This window comes from Nelumbo lutea, chromosome 1 (assembly GCF_056320005.1).
Source record: "Nelumbo lutea isolate HS-2025 chromosome 1, American lotus-T2T, whole genome shotgun sequence".
In the NCBI taxonomy this organism is placed as follows: Eukaryota; Viridiplantae; Streptophyta; class Magnoliopsida; order Proteales; family Nelumbonaceae; genus Nelumbo; species Nelumbo lutea.
In genome coordinates this window covers 36250118-36257647 of record NC_142684.1, presented here as the reverse complement: position 1 = coordinate 36257647, position 7530 = coordinate 36250118, and the positions used below count along the sequence as shown (strand labels likewise).

General features: G+C 39.2%; 1 long non-coding RNA gene across 1 annotated transcript; it reads right to left on the bottom strand.

Annotated features, from left to right (window-relative positions):
* Positions 1-1194: 1194 nt before the first annotated feature.
* LOC148874277 (uncharacterized) lies at positions 1195-7328 on the bottom strand. The gene is made up of 2 exons (XR_016110828.1): positions 6669-7328; positions 1195-5401 (listed from the first exon to the last, which is right to left on the bottom strand). It is a non-coding gene; the product is annotated as an uncharacterized LOC148874277 (long non-coding RNA).
* Positions 7329-7530: the final 202 nt, after the last annotated feature.

Below are 7530 nucleotides of genomic sequence, written 5' to 3'. Positions count from 1 at the left end.
AATTCTGACACCGTTAGTCCTTCCATCTTGAGACCTAAAGCTAGATTTGATATGGGCCCTCCATTTGGAATCCTCTTCACAACAATTTCGAACCTAGGGCATCCCACGACCATAACTTCCTCTCAGCCTCTTGAAGCATCTTAAAAATCCAATATTTGACCAGGTATAGATTCCAATCAATCAAGTCAATCACTTGAACTTAGAATGTCCAATTTAAGTAAATTGGTGAAATCTTTCACTCTTTGTCTTGACTGATTGAGAATATCTCTCATAAAACTGTCTTGACAGCCCATTCTCTCAATCAATCTCCCTCCAAAATCCATTTAATTCTCAGTCATTGATCTCTCTTGTTTTCCATCTCAACCCTCCATTCCCCTCTCAAAAAATCTATAAATACCATTCATTTATCACATCCTATCACATCCTAACAACAACTTTTTTTGTTTAATACCAATGCTCCAGGAAAGGTTTTCTACACTTCTACTCGTTATTTAATGCCACATCACTGCCCAGTTGGTAGCAACGAGCTATAGCTCCAGGAAACATCAAATTTGGTGTTACTCCAAGCCATGCCTTCCCAATTCCCAAAGCATTGCTTGGAGCACCATTTTCTATGGAAAACGGTTTCAAAGAGATAGTTGTTTCTTGGAGCACCGTTTTTTTCTATAGCGCTGATGTGGCCCCATTTTCTGGAGCAACGGCAACGGTTCCAAACAGGCGCTAGTTTTTTTTGCTGATATTAGTACCATTTAAATTCCATTGATTACATTAATTGTTTTTTTAGACAATTTCTATTGTCACTTTTCTTCTTACAAGTAGTTTAGTAGAATTAGCATATTAGCCGTCGAAGACAATAATCTAATGGATTGTGTCTGATTCCCCTCACTCTTCTTTATCCTTTTCAAATTCAATGGTTATGTGTATGCATTCATTTTCTTTTCTTTGTTTTAATCTTGTAAGCCAATTTAGAATTTTAACACATCTATCCTTAGCATTGGCATTCGGCATCTACATCACTTTCAACTATACTTAGCATTGAACATGTTTTAACCGAAATCCATCTCCCCCTTTTCTGTTTTAAATTTTAGAGTAACGGTCCAAGTTTATTTAATTACTTAGTTATTTAGTTTGTTTCATTGGACATCCAATCCCACCCTTATCCCACCCTTCCAATCCGTCCATTTTAGTTCAGCACGCATTGCAGTTATTCTTTTTTTTTTTTTTCAAAATTCATTGCATAGTTGCCCCTTACATTTTCAGTATGTAATGGGTTTGATGTGAATGGACTCCAAATCTTCATCTAGGCTTTTGCTTAAATACCTAATCCATCGCTCGTGTACTTTCATCTCCCTTAGTCCATTGTTTTAGCTGGTTCAGTCCTCTCACCTTCACATTATCACATTAGGCCTTGATTAGTTATTATTTAACCCCTCACGCCAATAAACATCACAGTTAGTATGTGTTTTAATAGTTTAAGTTGTAGATTTCTTCACTCATGCATAAACATTAAATCAGGTAGGAACTCTAGTATCGATTAAAATCATTTAGCTTTTTCACGGTTTAATTGTCCATTAGTTTTTCTAGCTAGCAACCCATTCAGCATATGAGTATCCCCCCAAGTGTTATTGACGCTTTTTCTAGTCTTGCATTCTAGAGTATATTTGCATTGCTTGTCACTTCCTTCTACCCATAGCTTACATACTTTAATCATTAAATCATTTTCCCTTCTCTTGACTTTTTTTAGTGACTTATACTCTCTTGTGCTTTTTTTTTTTTTTATTACGTTTTCTTAGTTCCAATGCGTGTGTTTTCTTTTAATGCCCAAGATTATTAAATTTTCCTTGAACATGGTGAAGTAGAGGCCAGTTTAACCGGGCGAGTGTGGACTACCTAACACCTTCCCACACCGTACATTGGTCCCCGGACCCTAAGAATTTCATCTCTATTGGGCAATGAGTCACCAAAAAAACAAAATGTTTTTCTTGAAAAATCTTGGATTTTCTTAAATTCACAATTCCAAAAATTTAAGTGGCGACTCCATCCATATCCATATATTAATCTGTCCCTCCCTCCGAATCTGGTAGCCACAAGGTCCATATAGATTTGGTTGTAACCACTATAAGCATCTAGGAAGGAGAAGATTTCATTTCTGATTGTGGCATATATTAATATCTCCATGTTTAGTAGAGGGAATTCATCATTGGAACAGAATCTATTAAGGTCGTAAAAATCGACACAAGAAATAGGAGTGACAAGAGACAATGATGAATTAAGTTCCATTACACGATGAATACTAGGGGAGAAGGTTCTTAAGGCTAACCTTAATTGGCCATTTATCTTCTTGACTGGTACAATACTTGCATCCACTTGGGATGTGGGCTTGATGAAGCCCACCTTTAGGAGACTCTCTACTTCTTCCTTAATTTTCAGCAACACTTTTGATCTGAAGACCCGTTGAGACCATTTGATTGGTTTGTACTTGGGATCAATGTACAATGAGTACTTGACCAAGGCTAGATCTAATCTCGACACTTGATCGTACAACCAGGGAAAGATATCTTAGAAATCTATCGAGTTAAAAAGGAGAGTGAGTGCAGCTCCTAACGAAGTATCTTGTCTGAAGGTAAAAGAAGGTGATGTAACTATTAACAGTTTTATCATGAAGGTGGTGCCCAGAAGGATCAACCTTTCTCCAATTCCCGAAGAGCAACCTGCTAATAATGAGGGACATGCCTAGATTGTGAACCTTGAAGAACCAATTTTTCAGGAATTGAGCAATTGTGTTGACATCGGGTTTCTATCTCATAAAGTCTATGACTTCGAAGATCGGTTTGGGCACCTAGAACGGGTGTAGGTTGAAATGAGAGATGCTCTGCAGCTGCTCCCACAACGCACGATTATGTTGGAGAACCTCCCTTCACCCCAGCCAAACTGTCCACTCAGCCCTCTATCCGCCCTAGGGCCTTTACACTCGAACTACATTATCGTCAACCACAAGAAACCAGTAGTTCGATCCTGCTAGTAGGCAACATTTCCAAATTAAAGCAACCTCCCGCCCCCTCTGACCTTGTCCCCACAACTAAAAGTAGGGAACGAAGCACCGCTCCCATAGTACCTATTATCTCCCTAGAACTACGACAGTATGTGCAAAGCCTTATAGAGGCCAACCAAAACAAAGCCCAAACTGTCTTCCTCCGTCAAAAGTCATATTCGAATAGAATCCAATACAAACACCGCCACAACATTGGCCTCTGTATGATGCGTAAAGGGGCAATCCTCAAGAATTGAGACTTACTAATGCTGATCTACGCAACACTAAGCAACGACCAAGAGAGGATCTCTTGGCTTATGTGATGATGCTTCAAAAACTCACATACATTGTGTTTGATGAGCATGCCCTAGAAAAAGGCTATGTGGAGCAGGCGTCCTAGGAATGAAATTGGCTTATCGAATAGGGATCGAAAATATAGAGTTAGAAAGCTTCAACCAACTCTGGTGTTGCGCTGAAGGAACTGTAAGAACCATCGCTACGCCATGGTCTCAACAACCTGAACCTAACCCACCATACCAGCAATCACAAAAGGAGGTGTAAGCATATATAACTTAGCATCACAAAGATTGCAATGAACACTATAAGTACCATGGACTCTAATCAGCAGATGGTCAAGTCTCTGAAGGTCTAGAGAGGACGAAAAGGAAGAGAGAAGGGAGAGAATGATTGTTATAGAAGATGTGAGAGAAGAGTAGAGGGAAGAGAGAGAGAGAGAGATCCGCTAAGAAACCCTAGGGTTAGGGTTATATGGTAGTGTTTGACCTAGGGGGTCAGTTGTCTCCCTTTATAAAAATGGGATCTTGAGGCTATTAGGAGAAGATCCCAAAGGAGACCTTCCCCTATTAGGAAAGGGGATTTTTATCCTCATGCCAACTATCAAGTGAATTCCACTAAGGTTTCACCACCTGTCTAACGAGACTTTCTAGAGATAGAGTTTCCTTTCCCTAAGGATTCTCACAACACATGTGTGGGTTACACCCCTTCATGGGTTTTCTTATAGAAACATGTTGGGACTTTTGATCAGCTAATGTGTTTGGATGTTTCTGTAAGTAATTTCTGAAGCTTTTCGTCGCGGCTTACCGCATCTGTGCGGAGCGCGAGTTGCATGCAAACATATATTGCCAACTTTGGCTTTGTTTATCATTCATCACATCATTTGCTACCATTCGATGTTCATCACAGGATGTTGGTCACAGAGTTGCGATATCATTTTGGACCCATCACTGGACCAGAATGATAGCACATTGTGCTCATCACTGGTCTCGAATATCACACCATTGAATTCTAGACATACCAAAACATCTATCTGTAAAGTTTCAACTCAAAGTTTCCCTATTTAGCCCTCTATCAAACTAAGATTCCATTTTGGATCCTCTCGTTGACCTACTTTTTTGCAATCTTGACCATCCAGAACCAATCAAACAACACAACAAGATCTCGGACATCCTAAAACCCCTACCTATGAATTTTTACCCAAAACTACCTTTGTTTACCCTTTCATCGTGCTAAGATTCTATTTCGAAGATTTAGATTTACCGAATCAAATCCCTTTCAAATCTACTTGATCTGGGCCTAGTTGGGCCAATCTAACCCGACCAGTCAACTTAGAATGTTCATACACCCCACCCTACCAAATTTTAACCAAATATACCCTTATTTACCCTCTTATCCAAAAGATTTCATTTCAATCAATCTTATGGGCCTACACACAAAACCTCTGTATATGCTCAAACCCAAATAACCCAAAAATTACAAAATCATCCCTAAAACACCAAAAATTACAAAAATTCCCTTCCCCCTTCATATAAATTTAAACCTATGTTTTTATGAAACCTAATCCAAAAAAATTGATCAAAGCACTATTCATTGTCCATTTTAACTCGACACTGAGGCGGCAGTAGATAAACCGGTCGGTGATTTTCTTCCTTTTTTAGTTCTCTCTCTCTCCTTGACCCTATTCTTCTCTACCCTTCATTCCCTCTTTCCCAATTGCAACGGCGGACCTAAACTCCGCAATAACTCTGCCTCCCCTCCTCTTCTTCTCTCCCTCTGGTTCCTTTCTATTTTTTTCATTCCAATCTCTCTCCGCCTCACTTTTCTCTCTACCCCTTTCCATATGTCATCCCTGACCACCCCTTAGGCATCTTTCCTGCCGATGTAAGTTGCAACGGTGTGTTCAAACATAATTGACAGTAGCAGTGTCATTTCCTCTTCATTTTATCTCCACTCCCACTGTTAACCCATCAACCTCGCCACTCCATCACCTCTTCAATCATTCATCAAATTCCCCATTGTGAGCATCAGAAAAATTGGCTCACTAGCCACTTAGGTTGGAAATGGAGTCGCCACCTATCAAATTAGAAAATGGAGGTGACGGGACCTTGATAATGATTTTAAAAATACATTATTTTAATAGTGAATCCAAAACCCAAAACATCATTCCAAACCCGTCCGATTAAAACTCGGATGGGAGAGGGGAGGGAACCCCTCTTCTGGGTCCGAATAGGTGGGGCCTGCATGGGACCTCAAGCACAAGCAATCACAAATACTCAAATACAAGTACACAAATACTTCATAAATCATAGCAAACATGAACATAGCACCATAAGGGAATCTACTATCTCAACGCAATTTTTTTTTATTTTTCTTTTGTATTTTTGTATTTTTGTATTTTTGCATTTAAAAATTTTTTAATTAAATTATTTTTTAATTTTTATGTTATTTATATTTTTTAATTTTCATATTTTTCTTTCTTTGCTTCTATTATTGTTTTCCTTCCTGTGGCCTAATCCTTCCCTATCGTACTACTATGCCGAGTTTATTAACTGAACCTTCCCATTTCACCCTTTTCCTTGTGCATTTATTATTTTCTTTATCCTCCATTTTTTATTGCTATTTATTTTTATTGGCGAATTTGTCCCCTCGGGCAATCGATCTTCTCACTTTGGTCTTGAAATATTAATAGATCAGTACTGCCCACTTTCCCTACTGCCGACTACTCTCCTCCTCTCCTCCTCTCCTTTTCTCATATTTTATTTATTTTCCTTCATATTTTTTTTATGAGAATCAGATTTATCAACGACTGGGAGGTTTTCCTCAACTCCGGTGACAAAGACAAATCAGTATGTCTAAAGTCTCTTGACAGAACATCATGAAATAAAAAATTAACAGGCGTTCAAGCTCTTTACATTCAATCGATCAGCAGCGCAAAACATTCAATCTAAATTTCAACCAACGAAGAAAAATAAACAGATTTAATCATCAGACCTTACCCAAATAAATACCAATGCAAAGCATTACTGGCTCAACCACCTTTATTATTATTATTATTTTTTTTATATTCTTATCCATATAATCCTCGTGAGCATAACAGATAAAACAACCGATGAACTACAGAGGACTCCATTTATGTTGTTGGCCCTCAAGAACAGCCTAATCCAAATCAACAGAGAGAAGCACAACGATTTGACATATTCGCCATGGACTCACATAACATTAAATCTCAAAAACAACCCAGCTATAAGACAACTAACAGGAATAAAAGAAGAAGAGATGAATAATGAAAATAAAAAAAAAAAGGAAAAAAAAAGAAGCAAGGAAGAAAAATAAAGCTCACCTGGTTCAGTTATTCAGTTTATATCGCCTGAAACAGGAATTGACGATGCAACTTGGGATTTGATCTTCGACAAAGATGATTTGGGAAAAGGTAAGTTCACAGCTGAGAATCGCGGGGGAATCTTAGCAGATATTTGAGAAAACCCCTCGCGGGTCTAATTGCAAGTGAAGTCGACCATAACAGGGGATGGAGAGAGAGCCAGGTATTGAAGCTGCGAGTTGCTGACCTCCGAAGCTTAGTGAACTCGACCTAAGAACGACTCAGCTCATCAATTTCGTCTCTGATATGGTGCTTCCATAGTGGATTCAACTTTTGGCTATTTGGTGATAAGCCTGTGGAGAAGATAGCGGGATTAAATTTGCGAATGCAAGGAGTTGCAGCGGCTAAGGAGGCAAGGGAGATTAGAATAGGACTGAGAACGACCGGGTAAAGGAGAGAAGAGATAGGAATAGCAGAGAGAAAGGGAAAGAGAAGAATGAGGGAGAACGATCGAAGCTGGAGGGGTTTTTATTGATCTAATCGTGAGACAAAGAAGAAGAAGAAGAAGGAATAGAGAGAGAAAGAAGGTTTGACTGGAGATGGAGAAAGGAAGGTTTGCCGCCGAATCGCCACCGCTCTGGTTCTGCGCTCAAGGGGGGAAGACGATGAATAGTGCCTGCCTTCGAGTTCTCTTCCGTTATTGGGAATGAAAGCTGAGGTTCGATTTATATGGGAAGCAGGGGTATTTTCGTGATTATGGGGAATACGAAGGGTATTTTGGTAATTTACGGTACAGGGCTAGTGAGATTGACCAAAACGGAATCTTTTAAATGAAGAGGCAAACAGGATAGTTTTGAATGAAATTTCATGGGGGGGGGGGGTT